Source organism: Passer domesticus, chromosome 6 (assembly GCF_036417665.1).
Source record: "Passer domesticus isolate bPasDom1 chromosome 6, bPasDom1.hap1, whole genome shotgun sequence".
NCBI classification, from domain to species: Eukaryota; Metazoa; Chordata; class Aves; order Passeriformes; family Passeridae; genus Passer; species Passer domesticus.
This window is the reverse complement of record NC_087479.1, coordinates 44,062,636-44,077,594: the sequence shown is the minus strand read 5'-3', so window position 1 is coordinate 44,077,594 and position 14,959 is coordinate 44,062,636. Positions and strand designations below refer to the sequence as shown.

At 39.9% G+C, this 14,959-nt stretch overlaps 2 protein-coding genes across 11 annotated transcripts in view; one reads left to right on the top strand and one right to left on the bottom strand.

Moving 5' to 3' along the window:
* LOC135303344 (uncharacterized) overlaps positions 1 to 14,959 on the bottom strand; it is a 79,389-nt gene that overhangs the window by 42,630 nt on the left and 21,800 nt on the right. The window contains exon 1 of one of the 9 annotated variants that reach the window (XR_010364825.1): positions 10,915 to 11,037. The exons of the other annotated variants lie outside the window; for them this stretch is intronic. The gene's annotated coding sequence lies outside the window, so the exon portion shown is untranslated. Of the gene's footprint in view, positions 1 to 10,914; positions 11,038 to 14,959 lie in introns of those variants that run through there. 9 annotated transcript variants of the gene reach the window in all.
* The window catches only part of EHF (ETS homologous factor), a 38,748-nt gene continuing 30,267 nt past the window's right edge, over positions 6,479 to 14,959 (top strand). Inside the window, exon 1 of one of the 2 annotated variants that reach the window (XM_064425047.1) lies at positions 6,479 to 6,521. The gene's annotated coding sequence lies outside the window, so the exon portion shown is untranslated. Of the gene's footprint in view, positions 6,522 to 11,089; positions 11,262 to 14,959 lie in introns of those variants that run through there. The other variant, XM_064425048.1, reaches the window with a different exon arrangement.

Here is a 14,959-nt window from a genome sequence, read left to right as displayed (position 1 = left end):
GCTATGTGGAGAAAAATGCTGAAGGTAATATTTAACAATGGTTGGACTCACATATAATTAACAACTATTTTCAGAGGAATTTGCTTCTGTTATTTTTTTACTGCACACAATTGCACACGAACAGATGGCTGCTTTCTTTCAACTCGTATTCTTATGGGCAATGGTTTTTATGGTGCCTTGGTGCCTCTACCTACCAGCATTATTGGAGATGTGAAAAGAGATATGGGGCACAGTTTAGAAGATGAAATGACATGGCAAGAGGACTATGACAGTGGATTATAACTGGAATATATTCCTCAACATGATCAGGGAAAAACTGAGCCAGATAAACTTCTGGCCAGAATGTGATAAATCTCTGAAGAATCTGTAAAGAATCTGAGGAATGCTTAATACTAGTCTAGATGATAGACTGGTTACGATGATAATTACAACAGTAGTTTCAATTCATTAAATACACTTGATTGACCAAGAAACTGCTTTAAAGGGACAAAATAGCCCTAAAGCCTATAGCAGCCAGGTTTGATCACTTACCTGGCTTTGGATTGAACAGGAGGCTGAACTAGACACATTCTGAGGTCCCTAAGAGTCTGAAGTGTCCTATGAAATCACAGAATGGTTAAGGTCAGAAAGGACCACTGCAGGCCATCGATAAATATAAGAAGCAAATAAAACATACAATCAAATGTATGGTGGCGAAAAAAGATATGGAAAGTAACCATACCATTTCCTATGAAGTTGAAACTTCTCTCTGTATTTTCCTCCTTTTTTCCACCTCTTCCCTTTTCTTCTCTACTCCATTTCTTCTTTTGTAAATTTTGGGAATACGAACTTATTTTCTTGTGTTTCCTGTGTTGTGATCTGAGAACATGCTTTTTGTGCTCTTTCTGTCCACATGCAAGAATGCTCAGATCTACAGATCTTGTGCCTGCCCTCCAGTTAGATCAGACCATCAAGACCATTAATTAAATTACGTACTTGGCAGAAAGAAAAGAATATCCAATCCATTTTAGCAGCAATGGTGAAATCTCCTGGTACAGAAATTGACTGAAAGTCTATGTCTATTCTTTCCTCCAGATTTGGCAGCCCCAGTACGTGTTTCTCTCAGGTGTGTTCTGGAGAGGCATTTCTGCAGAGTGTGTATGTGTGTGGGGCTGCATGATAAAGCCACCTGTCTCCTTAATCAGTGGGGGACTGCTTCCCACCACTGGGGTGATTGCAAGAGGCATTGCTGCCTCTTAATACGTCCGCATGTAAGTAGAAGCATCTCCTGCAGGGCATGAGACCAGTGATGAAGTTTCCTGGAGATCACAACTCCAGCTCCAAGGCTTTCTCTGTCTTAGGGAGCAGCTTAAGGAGAGACTCACTCCTTTGAAATTCAGGGCTTTTTTGCTGTGGGTCACTGAGCCCAGTTTGCAAGCCACAGAATAAATCCTATTAAAGTCACTACAATTCTTCTCATTCTTTCCTCCCACAGATGCAGAATGCCAGCTGCTAAAAGCCATTTCAGAAAGGGCATGGGAGAAACCTGGGAGAAGGTTTTTCTTTCTAAATAAATCAAGTCATTAATTCTGACTAATGCAATGTTGTGTAGTAACTCTATACGGGGGTGATGAGGTGCCAGCTTCATGTCAGTGTGTCTCACTGCAGTGCCTGTGATACTGTTCACATGGTGACCTTCCAGATTGAATAGTCTGGTTTGTAAGAGGCAGATGAAGCTCCTCAGTACAAACACTCAGAGAAACAAATTACATTGGCCCCTTGTCCTGGAAAAAGTGATGTACATGTGCTATAATCTGGGAACAACGTGCCAGATGTAAGGATATGAAACGTGAAATCTTTGCCGAGTAAAAGGCATCTGGAAAATATTAGGAGCATCAGACATGAACAGCCCACCTCAAATACTAATGCAGCAGGACTCCAAGGATAAAGGCTGAACTTCTGTCCCCCTCAAGTTTAATTAGCAAGATAAGTGCTAGTACAATAGCCTGGTACACAGTCTGGCATGTCCAAGATCTCCCTTTATGGCATCACTAGTAAACTCTGCAGAGTCTTCATCTCCAGACATAACCACTGGAACTTGGAATGCCTGATGAACAGGAATGTGTTCATCTTTATAGTGTTACACCTTTATAGTGTTTCAAGCACAGTAGCCTCCTTAGCAGCGTGACTGAGAAACCTTGAGAGGCAAATTGCTGAAAGATTCTGACAGAACCCAGAGGAATAACCCAGGCCTCTGAAGTGTCCTCTCTCTCCTGCTTAGAAAAAGTCTCTCTCTCCACAGTGCAAGTTTTGTAGTCAGAACCAGCTGACTTCAATGGGGTCAGTGTTAAATATTTGCTTGTTCTATCCCCATCTTCCTTAGCATGATATTTCCCCTGGTCATGCATGCATCAGACATGTATATTCCCTTGCAGATAGTATGCTAACTAACTCCCCTTCCAACTAAAGGATGTGAAGAAAACTCTTTGGAAATACAAGTATATAGCACAAGCATCCAGTGCAAGATTTTATTTTAAATGTTATTAAAGTAAAAGCATAGTAAGGAAAGGGTGCATTGTCTCAATTTCATTATACAAACAAATAAAAGTACTTGCAGTTCCATGGAATTTAACACAGTTAATCATAAACTTGATATTTGCATCTCAACAGGCACTGAACATTGTGTAGTTACTGGAACTGGGATAAACTGGTTTCAAAAGATTTGCCTGCTATAGCCGTGTTCAAGGGTTAACCCTCACTCCCCTGCTCAGATGTTGGCAAAGGGAATCCTCTCATAATCACAAAGATTGGAAGTTAGCCTATGAATTGTTCACATCTCTATCTTGCAGGTAGCTGCTTGCTTTGAGATGCCCTCAAAAGATCTGTTCTGGTATGACTCCTAAGGCTAACTTGAACCATGAAAGGTTGGGTTTTTATTGTCCTTTGTACCTATATAGTTCTTAGACCCCCCTCCATTCATTTCTGTGAAGCTATTCCAACTTCACCTAATGGCAGATACATCTATTGCCTGACTCTAAATGCTGAAATCTTGGAGTCTTCTTTAATACCCTTTCCCAAATGCATGAATGTACTCTTTTAAATTCACTCAGCTCACATTCATACACCAAGACAGAAATGTGCATAAGAAGTTTCTCAGTTTATCTCCTCTGCAGTCATTCAGTCATGCAGTGCTCACTCACATGCATGCAGACGTGCATGAAAATGCACTCATCCAGAATCCTGCTCTTCAATGTCATCAAGAGTAAGAAGCTCACACTGTAGATCTTGGGCACCCACATATTCATGCTGTCCTGGGTCTTTGCTGGGCATATTACTATTTGAGCAATCCAGGGGAGTAGCAGTGCTACTATAGATCCCTCTTAACTAATAAAAGCTCTAATCTCTCAGTCAGATGCTCTGCATCTCAATTTGTCTGCCTCTGTGTTCTCAGTTAGGACATGTGTTGTGCCATCCTGTTCTTACACTGCTTTTGATCTAAATCTGGACATAGGTAATTGTGTCCAGACTCCTCCTTGACTCCTCACCCTCTGTTTCATTTTCCCATGCTGTATGGATTACAAGGGTGACTGCCTTGCAAGTAGCTGATTACAGTGTGAACAATTCCCATTTTTTCATGTAACTGGCCCTACCATTCCTGCCAATCCAATTTTATTGGCTCCTTATGTGTTCTTGTAGCATCTTGTTGTCCTTATTTTTTAATTTTCTGCTTTTCCAGCCCATAACAGAAATTATGCATGCTCCTTGCAGGTATCTTCTAGAGATTAGAGACCTACAATCCAAATTAGCTAATCTAGAGATCAGCTCAACCTAAATTCTCTTTACTGAACAGTTTTTATGTTTGGGAAAGTTCCAATCACTTAGATTTTAAATTACTCCATAGGGGTCTGAGGGAATCCAACATTCTTAAAACAGGAAAAGTTTAATTTGGTAAGACACACTGCATCATAAGAATCAACACTCTGTGTTTGGGAGTCATTTACGCACTTGCAGGTTTCCTAAAATGTTTGATATATTCTGTATATAGTGAAATACAGTCACTAGGTACAGTGCTTACTCCTACTTTCCTTACAATTGTACTGCAATGTCAAAATATCCACATGACACAAGACCTCTTCTAAGTTCTATAGCTGTGCTCCAGTTCCTATCTCTGTGGTCCTAGCACAAACTCATAATTTCTATATTCACCAAATTTTGGGAGTGAGAGGTGCAACACCCAGGAATGGTTATGCCTCTCCTTGTGGTTTTAGCATGTCCTGGTTTATTAATGGAACAGCAGAAGTATTTGAAGCCTACTAAAAGTTTATCTCATTATATCTGTGCTCCTTTCTTTTTTAATCTTTGTGCATTACTTTGTGTTTGCCTTCGTTATGTTCTCATGATTTTGCTTTGGTTCTGGCAGCTTCAAAGTGTTTGCTAAGAGATTCAAAACACAACAGATAGAAAAGACCCATTAGGTCATTTTGCCCTGCTTGTTGTTTAACACCCTCTATTGCATAGTTATGAAGTTTTCCTCTGAGATATCATTGCACAGTCAGTATTGCCTCATAATAAATTAAATATTTCGGAGACCTGAAAAGGCAGTATACACAGCTATATAAAAATACTATTAGATACACATTATCAAAATCTCACAGAAATCCAGGTGACTGTGTTACCTCATATGGGCAAAAGATAGTCTTATAAATAGTTTCTTACCAATTGATAGTGTGGACTCCTTACAAATTTTTAACATTTTTCCTTCAAATCAGAAGCAAAACATATTTCATGCTGCCCTGCATTTAATGGCCTCCTCCTTGCTACATATCTTTTAATTTGTCATTGTTTATTTATTATTTATTAATATTAATCTTTGTCTCCCTATTTCTCACACAAGTTTATTCCCAAAGATTTGCACAACAATGATGCATTGAGTTGGTTTGATCTGCATATTGAGGACACTAAAATAAATAAATAATTAATTATTAGCCTATTATCCCTAGGATTTGCATTTCTTTCTTTCTTTCAATGTTTGTATATGCAATTCGTGTTTGCCTTGATAGTTCATTCTGGCCATTTATTACCCTTATCTTTTCCATGGAAAACTTAATACGTTATTTATATTGGTTTTTTCGTTCTACCCTATCCCCATTCTATTTCTCAGTGCAGATGTCTCTGTGTTTTTTTCTCTTATAAATCTCTCTCTCAAAACATAGACAGTTTTTCAGTGATCCTTGCAAAGTTTCTTACATAACATTTTTTATGCAAGTCCTTCAATTCATGGATGCACACCTTATTTTGCCCTTTCTGTACCTTTAAACTGACATGATGAGAGAAACCACTGCAATGTTTTCAAGAAAAAAATCCAACTGTGTGGCAATCCAATCTGTGTGGCAAGGAGACCAAAGGGTGGTGGGGGTCCTCTCCAATAATAGGAGAAGTGGTGCTTAAATGGTATTTTCTGGTTGGCAGATGAATTTCTGGGAAAGGAATTTGAGGGTGTTTGTTTTATCCCTTTGTTTATCAGGTTATCCAGTACCTCTTTTGAGGCATAGCTGGATTTTCAGGATATATCCTTCTTCTGGGTAGAACATACAGAATCAAGGAACTTTGTTACTCAATGATTTTCAGTTAATCAGATTAACTAACAGAAAGTTGGGGTCTGTTTAATGACTATTATGTGTGTGAAGAAGCTGTAGAAATACTAAAATATGTAGCTGTATTGGTTTAAAATTTGAGTCTTCAGAAAACTGGGAAGAATATGAGCTGCAAATATTCTGCTGTGACCATTGCCAACCTCCTTATCATTACTTTCTTTACTTATAATTTGTCTAGACAGTGATTGGCAGAACTGTAATGGATTTTTCTTGAGATTGATTACATTTGGAAAAACGCAGACAAAATGCTTAGGCTGTTTTCTAGACTCAGGCCAATATTTGGTAATATTAAAAAAAAACCAAACCATTTTTTCCTTCTTTTCTGTCTGAAAAGAAGTCTGATTTACAGAACTGCTAAGTACTAAAATCTGAAATGAGAATGAATGCTAGCTGTGCTTTCAGTACTTTACATACCTATAGAATAATAAGTGTTTTAAATACATGGTGCTCAGGCAGCTCAAAATTGATACCTTGAATAAATAAACACCTTTGTCTTGATCTTTTTAGGATTCTCCATTAAAATAGGGACAATAAATTATTACTTTCTCACCCCACTAGGGATTCATAAAGATCAATAAGTGTTTTTGTGCTAATACTGTAATGTCAGTGCTAACACATTAGTACAATGTAATACACTAATCTACATATATTAAATGTTTATTTACATTATAAGTACATGTGTAACTATAATACCTAAAATACCAGGAGGATGAACAGCATAAGAAAACTCATGAGGAAATGAACAGAAGTTTTCAGCACAAGTTTGATTCATGTGCAGCAAATACAGCTCAGGGCCACTCCCTGCATGCATAGTGTTGGGTAGCTTCCCTTTGAATGAGTACCCCCCAGTCTGTGCCCTACGTACTGCGCCTCCCAGCCTGTCCCAAGGTTAATAATGTTCTCTTAGTTCTGTTCTCTGTGTACAGTTTTTAGGTTTGGAATAAGTGGCGTGCAGACATGGCTGTTTCGGCATTGAGTAGCCTGTGGGTTGAGCCCATGAACGAGGCCTTTAGCTCCCCACTGCAGACCTCTGCTGCTGTACTGAGAGTAGCTGTTGGAGCAAATGGAGGACTCATTAGAAAATCTGCTTTTTCAAGTTTGTGGGTGTACAGGAATAGCCATTTTTTTTATCTGCTAGGAAAGCCTTGTGAAGCCAGGAAGTGGAGAACACTTGCTCCAAAAGAAAGCTGAGGGAACGAGGCTTTGCCTCATGAATCCATCATGTGGATTATGATTTGAGGGGAGAGCAGTGGCTGTTGTCTTCTTGGACTTCAGCAAGGCTTCCAACACTGTCTCCCACAACATCCTCATAGGCAAACACAGGAAGTGTGGACTGGCTGAGAGAAAAATGAGGCGCATTGAGTGCTGGCTGAGTGGCAGATCCCTGAGGGCCATGATCAGCAGCACAGGCTCTGCTTGGAGCCCTGTCACTGGTGGTGTCCCCCAGGGTTCAATACTGGGCCCAGTCTGCTTTGCCCAATTCATCGATGACTTGGAGGAAGGGGCAGAGGCCTCCTCAGCAGCTTCCCTGCAGACACAAAGCCAGGAGGAGTGGCCCATTCCCCAGAGAGCTGTGCAGCCCTTCAGAAGGGCCTCAACAGGCTGGAGAGATGGGCAGAGAGGGACCTTCTGAAATTCAACAAAGGCAGGCGCAGGTCCTGCTCCTGGGGAGGAACAACCCCCTGCACCAGCACAGGCTGGGGGCTGAGCTCTTGGGAAGCAGCTCTGTGGAGAAGGACCTGGGGGTCCTGCTGGAAAACAAGCTGTGCATGGCCAGCAGTGGCCAAGATGGCCAATGGGATCTTGGGGTACATTATAAGAGCATTGCCATCAGGTCGAGGGAAATGATCCTGCCCCTCTCCTCAGCCCTGGTGAGGCACATCTGGAGTTCTGTGTCCAGTTCTGGGCTCCTCAGGGCAAAAGAGACATGGATTTCCTGGAGCAGGTCCAGCAGAGGGCTACAGAGATTATTAAGGAGCTGGAGCTCCTCACTTAGGAGGAAAGGCTGAGGCAGCCCGGTCTGTTCAGCCTCGAGAAGAGATGAATGAGAGGGATCAATGTCTATAGGTATGTGACAGGAGGTGTCAGAGGATGGAGCCAGGCCTTTCTCAGTGGTGCCAAGCAATAGGACAAGAGGCAGAGGGCAGAAACCGATGCACAGAAGTTCCACTTGAACATGAGGAAGAATTTCTTTACTGTGTGGGTGACGGAGCACTGGAACAGGCTGCCCAGAGAGGGTGTGGAATCTCCCTCGCTGGAGTTATTCAGGATCTATCTGTGCCATGTGCTCTGGGATGGCCCTGAAGGTTGAACCAGGAAGACCCACTGTGATGCCTTCCAAGCTTGTCCATTTCATGATTCTGTGATTTGTCAAAAAGCTTTACACTGGCTAACTTTGGTTGGATTTTGTTTGGAATGGTAAATAGTACACTAGTAATTTGACAGCCAGTTGTCATCAATATGGGTTTCAAACATAAATGTTCCTGAGCTGTCCAAAGAAAAGGCAGTAATATAAATACAAACTATAAATACAAAGTACAGCACTTTCCTTAGCCTTTTTGAATTTGCCAGAAAAACATATACCAGTATACCCATACTAGTAATTTTGACAATTACTCAAAATTTTGTTGCATAGCAAATGCCCATGATGGAAAATTTCAGTTTAGCCAAAGAGCTAAAGGCTAAAATTTAGCAAACTGTGAAGAAAAAATTACAAGGTCTTGCAAGCCTAAATAATGGGCAACCTTAGTAATAGATGGCATTTGCCTATAACATAGAACACAGCCTGGAAATAGTATCTGTCCTATTTCTTCTGGCTTCTCTAGTGATGTTTTTACAGAAAGTGTATTATTTTCCAAAGTTTATTAATGAATTCTGATTTTGTTGCAGCAGAATGAAGGCAGGAATCTCATACTCTGTATTCTCAAATTGCTTGGCATGTCTAACCTACACATCTGCTTTATACCCATCTTTTGATATTCCACTGGAATTTAACAAATGAAGCAGAGATTAATATTAATGAAAAAATAGAAATTTCCATACATTTGTTGTCTGTTTTCATCAGGTGTCAGACATTACAGTGAGAGACGCCAATTTAAGAATCTAGACAGATTTAGGTAATTTCCTTGATGCTTGATGGCTATAATTAAATTAATTCTGGGAATCTGCACTGGCACTTCTGCCACACTGTGATTGTGGCCTCCAAGTTCCTAGTTATAAAGTTTTTAATGTTTTCTCTGCCACCTAGAACTGTGTGGGGACCAAATTCATGTTAATTTTGTGGCTGCAGTGCTAAAGAGGGATATGCAGAGGGAAAGGCCTGACTGTCTCCGAAAGCCACCCGTAATCCTCTCTGTGCTGAACCACATGTAAGTGTCAATAAGCATACTTGGGAGCATGGGGGCAGCATAGTTGGCCAGGTAGGGCAGTAAATTTAGGGAGCCACCACCCTGTGTGGCACCCTGCCTTTGAAAATAGCACAGTAATAAATAATGCATGCTGGTGTGCCGACCAAGCTAGCTTCACCCTGTCCAGACCTGTTGGTACAATGTGCTTTTTTGTCTGTCTGGAAGTATTCTGCGTCTTAGCGACCAAAGCTGTCTCTGCCCTTAGGAGCTGAAACAGAAAAGGCCAAGAGTCACACAAACAGAAAGTGACATTCCACTCTCAGTATCACATTGGAACCATTTATCTTCTGCATTTGCTGATGTCCTTTCTAGCAATAGGAAAATTTTGCTTTCCCAGTCTATGTTGAGATCCATTGGTCACAACCTCCTGTGGTGCTTCTGCAGCATATAGGTGAATTTCAGTGTGATTTTTTAATCTCCTCGTGGCACAATGTAAGACTTGGGTTTCTTCCTAAAGATACCCTTCCTGGGAATGAAAGTGCTCTTTACTGCTTGCTAGTTCTTTGCTTAGTTTTTCCTGCTCTGGACTGATCATTCATGCTGATATCATGCAAAGGCATTATTTTGATGACAAAACATGACCTGGTATGCAAATACTTGGACTCAGTGACATGAACACTTAGAGAAATCTTGTAAGTGCTAGGCCTATCAAAATAGTTCCTTAGCTGTCTGCAGGGACAACTTCAACCCCTGGTGTTGTAAATGCAAGACAATGAAGCTTTCCAAGATGGGTATTTACAGTCTTCCTTCTTCCTCAGGGACACCTTTCTTTGATAGGTGAGACTCAGTGGAAGCCATGGAACTTGATCTAAACTGGGTGAGAAATAATTGAATCTTCCCAAGCAACACTTGTACACAGGTGCACCTTATCTACACGAACAAAAGGAACTTAGTTTTTAATTGGTGTTAGTGTGGATGATAGGAACAAAGGTGACATTCCTTGAGTCTGAGATCCATTATTTATCTTGAAATCAGGATCAGCATAAATAGTATTTGTGAAATATTTCCCCTACATTGACAATGAGCCTTGATTAATAATTAATAGTATCTCTGGATGTTGAAGGACAATTCATTTCCCGTACTTGGTAAATCTAGCACTGAGAACTCCTGTCCGTATCTGTCAGGGGAAGATTTATGATGAGACTTGGGACCAAAAATGAGCAAAGACTAGAAAATTCACTTCACACAGACCATTGAACAGTCACTGAATAATAATATTTAGCATTTCTTTATGCATGCAAATTAATGAAACCTCAGAACCTGCCCACATTTTAGTGCATTTTTAACTGTTTGCATGTTGGTGCCTTGTTTTGACTAGTGAAATAATGAAAAACAGATGAGGCTTCCTATTTTCATTTGGGCACCTGGTTTCCTGCTCAGGTTCATGGATGCAGGCTGAAGGAGTAACTCACATGTGGTCAAGGAAAACTTGGGACTGAGCATGCCTACTGATTCTCTGCTGTGCTAACCTGCATATAGCTGAACTTTCATACTCAACCCCATATACCCACACACTGGTTATTTTTTCCCTCATTTTGTTTCTTACCTACTCCCAAATATTGAGAGAAGCTGAAAGACCAATAAACTACCCTTTCATGCATTTTTCAGGACTCTCAATGTATAAAAGAAAGCATTGAGCTCATCACATGGGCTCACCCAGTCTACCTCCCTGCCAGCACAGGGTTATTCCACACCATCTATCTCCCAATGTTATTTCCAGACTAATTTTAATTTAGGACATTCCTGCTTTTCACTTCTCCCCATTCTAATCATGATCTCCCTATCTACCTGAAATAACCTCAATTAAAAAAAATAAATAATGAAGGGATGGTCTTAAAAAACAACTACAAAGAAATCAATCCCTCATCCATTACCAGGTTTTTCTTTTGTTCTGGAGCCACGCGTGTAACCCGGTTAGACCTGTTCTCTTTGAATGCCGAGGACTGAGCTGGCCTTATGCAAACGCTCTCAACCTCATCTTGGTTGTTGTCGTTGCAGATCCAATCAAATTAACAGGAAGTGACCTAAGGAATTCCCCTATTGGCTGCTTGAGTGTTCAGCAAAATGTTTTAAAATTAGTATCACATCCATTTATCTTCACTCCTGGGAGTCTTTAGTTGACATAACCTAGTACCTGTGCTTACCCAACCTACTGTTCTGTAGACAGTTTTCCCATTGCCTCAGTTCAGGATTTCCACTCCAGAATCTTCAGCTAAATGAGGTAAGGTGTTTGGGGTATTTATTTTTTTTCTTAAATGCACTTCCTTTAAAATAACATCAGTGACAATAATTAAAAAAGGAAAAAAAATGTCTGCTGGACTCCTGGCCATTATACCAAGCCTCTCTCTTCCCACTTCAGAACAGCAGCTAAGGTCATTTATTCAAAAGGCTTTTTAATCTTGCAATAAAGATTTCTGCTTTCCTGGTTTGAACTTTTATCTTCTATTTAAGTATTTCTGTTGTGTTTTGTTTGAGTGGGACGAGATCCTAAGAATCTTTTCTATTATGATGAATCGAATAATATTCCCGGTCCTAAATCTGCTACTTTTGTCAACAGAGTTGTCATCTGTTCAGTAAGACAAGGGGTGAAAAAGGGGACTTTCTCAATGCTATGGAGAGTTTTTGTGTCACAGAACCAGGATACAATGACTGTGTTTCGGTTCGTTTTAGTGATGAGGATGTTGATGGACAGTAACAAAAAACCCCTAAACTACATTTATAATTTGGCTTGGTTTCAGTCTCAAGGCAGTTTCTTGGCAGTTGTGTGGTGAAGGAGGTTCTGCTGATCTTAGTTCTGTCTAAGCAAAAACTGTACAGAACCCAGCTCAGGCACTGGGTAGGTAAATATAGTGTGAGGCCCGCAGTGTTTTTGCTTGTTTAATTTGTTTCTGTTCCAATGGTAATTTTATTTTAATAGAACCAGAACTGGCCCCTTAAGGTATAGACACAATTGTTAAGGTAGTTGTAGAAGAGAATGTGAAGAAAAAGTTGCTCCAAATCTGTGTTGATTTTGTAAAATATGTGCAATGGACTTAGTGACAAATGTTTGCATTTCACCCTGTGAGACATTTCAGGTACATACTTGTGTGTATATTGTTATAGAGTTATTCAATTATATCAGTAATGTGCTTTTTGATTACTTCATCTAAAGGCATATGTTGTGTTTGCTTCTAAAGTACATTTAACTATCTTTCCTACCTTTTCCATTTTTTAGAACCAAACAACTATTAGAATTAAACAAGCTTATAATGACAGAAATGTACCTTAAGATAAAAGTTTCATTTAGTAATTTTATTTATACTTGTCTCACTTGATGCCATGTTAAATAGATCTAACATGCACCAGTATTTCCTGCAATTTGTGAAAACTTCAGTAAAATTAAAAAATGTGCTCTTTAAGTTTTGCTTTGATAGGAAATTTGTAGTGTGTAGTTTAAACCAGTTGTCTGACATCTGTTTTGCACTGTAGAAAATATCAGAGCTGGAAAATATAGCAGTTGTATATTTAATGCAAATGCAGAAACTAAAGAAAAAGGCTGCAATTAAAACTAGAAAAACAACAGGATTAAGGTGTTTCACTTACAAATATCACAATGACAGTTTAATTCCTTCCCCGTACAATTTTCAAAACCAAATGATTGTCTCAATAATAGCATAAGACTTGCCAGAATTTTTCAGAGATAATTCTGTGACTTCAAGTAGAGCTTATATTTTAGAAAACTTCCAATTGTGAAAAAAAAAGTCCAGAAGTCGAGTGATGAGAAATTCCCCAGAATGTTTTTAAGTCCCCCAGCAATTAAATACCATTCTTCTAAAAATATCTTATTTTCAGTCTGACATGGTCTTGCTTTAACATTCAGCCACCTGATTTTGTTGTCTTTAGGTGGCTATTGAGAAGTTCCTCTGGGTTGGAAATTTCTGTTCCTTGTGTAGTTAGCTGGGGACAAGTCCTTTCTTAGCCTAGTCTCTGATAATTGTGGTAGTCTGAGCTCCAAAGCCTGTTCCTTTTCATGGAGAAACTTGCACTACAGTGAAGGATCTTAACCTGTTTCACTGTAAACTTTTCCATCCTTTCATCACTTCAATTCTGTCCTCTAATTTTTCAACATTAGCTATGAAATTTGGATGTCAGGATGGATCAGAGTCTGCAGAGTGACAAACAGAGATATTATGAGTCAATATACTGGGAATTCCAGTTCAGGGGTTTATGAAGTGTGCCCAAGGCTTTTGTAGAGCAGCCATCCTCCAGACACCCTTCTCCCCCTTGAGCACTGGTCCTGTATGCAGAGACAAAGTTATCATTAGCAGAGTCAATGTTCTCTTGCATTTAGCATTTCTGGTTTTGTTTCTATTCCAAGTGTCACTTGTGAAGTCTTTAACAATAGTAATAATACATATTTCCCCAAGTCCTGATAATAAAGGCTCTCAGATCAGAATATCTCTTTGCTTGCCCCAGCACAAGTTAGGTCACACTGCACAGCCACCTATAGAGTGAGAACCATATATTTACCCCAGTTGTGGTGAGATCAGGTAGTAGAATGTGGTGTGTTTTACACGGGATATTATTACCTTCTTGTCACCTGAGAGACTATGCTGTGGTATTGCCGCAGTAATTTCTTATTACTTTAGATATTCTCAGGGTGTTGTGGGTTATCAGCGCTGGTGGAAACAGACAATAGGACAGTAGAACAAGTGAAAAATCATTTGGCTCTCACTCAACTTCCTTAATTTTTTTTCATTCACAATGAATTTTCTTGTTAACATCTGTACTTGTTCTGTATGGGAAGTTGCAAGGTAGCAAGCTGCAGTGGAAAGAGATCAAACTAAAAAAAAAAATCATCCAGAAACAGAGATGGAGAGAGATTAGAGAGGACAAAGAAGGATATCTGTATGTGCGTGTGTGTTCGGGCAGCAGTGATATGTTAGTCTGTTGTGTGTCCCACAGCAATTTGCACCAAACTCCCCTGTGAGGATGGAATTCTACACCTGCTGAAGAAGTGTGTATTTATGTACAATTCTCACAGAAAAGGATTAATGGTTTTATTGACTCAGCAAACTCAGAGAACTGCCCACGAGCCATGACACCTTTCCAGAACCAGCGCTTAACTTTCCTTCCTTGTTTGCCCCTTCCATGCTTTTTATAAATATGTTTAACTTAGTGACAAGACCAAGCCAAGAAAACTTCTCGGTAATCGTAATGTAGCCTGAATCTGTTCTGTGGAGTCTACAGTCACATGCTTTCTGTTGCTGTTAGCTTGTTCAGATTCAATCACAAAATTGTCTGACCTCTTTCTGCAATACTATGAATACCATTTCTGTGAGCTGGGGCAGTGACCTACTGTATGGAGAGACAGGTTGGAAAGTGGATGCTCCAGGACAGACCTGTCTGGCTTAAAAATTCGGCAGTGTGCTGAGATCGAGATACAGATAGAGATGAATGACCCTTTCTTAATCTGAGGGCAATGTGCCCACCCTTTGTAGGATTTTCTGGTCTTACAGGGCTCTCTTTCTCATCAGCCTTCCTACAACTGTAAAGTAGGTATTCTTGCTGAGGTATAGGCATTGCTGAAACAAACAACACATAAAAAGAAAACGGCCACAAACTTCATTGTCATTTGTCATTACTAATGACACACAGTATTAGGATGTGGTAGAACAAAATGTAAAGGCTTTTTTTTTTCCATGTCCACAAGGAAATTAACAGAAACACTATTTTTGTAGTTAGCACAGTTTGTGATGTTTAATGAAGTAAAGTGTCTGTCCCATCTCACAGCTTCACTACTACTGAATTTCAGCCATAACCTCATGGAATTTTCTCCCTAATAATAAGCACCTTGTGAGCACTGGTGTTGTTCAACACCATCTTCAGCAAAGCGCTCTGGCTTCAGCCACTCAGCTGGTGTCCAAGGGCACTTCAAGA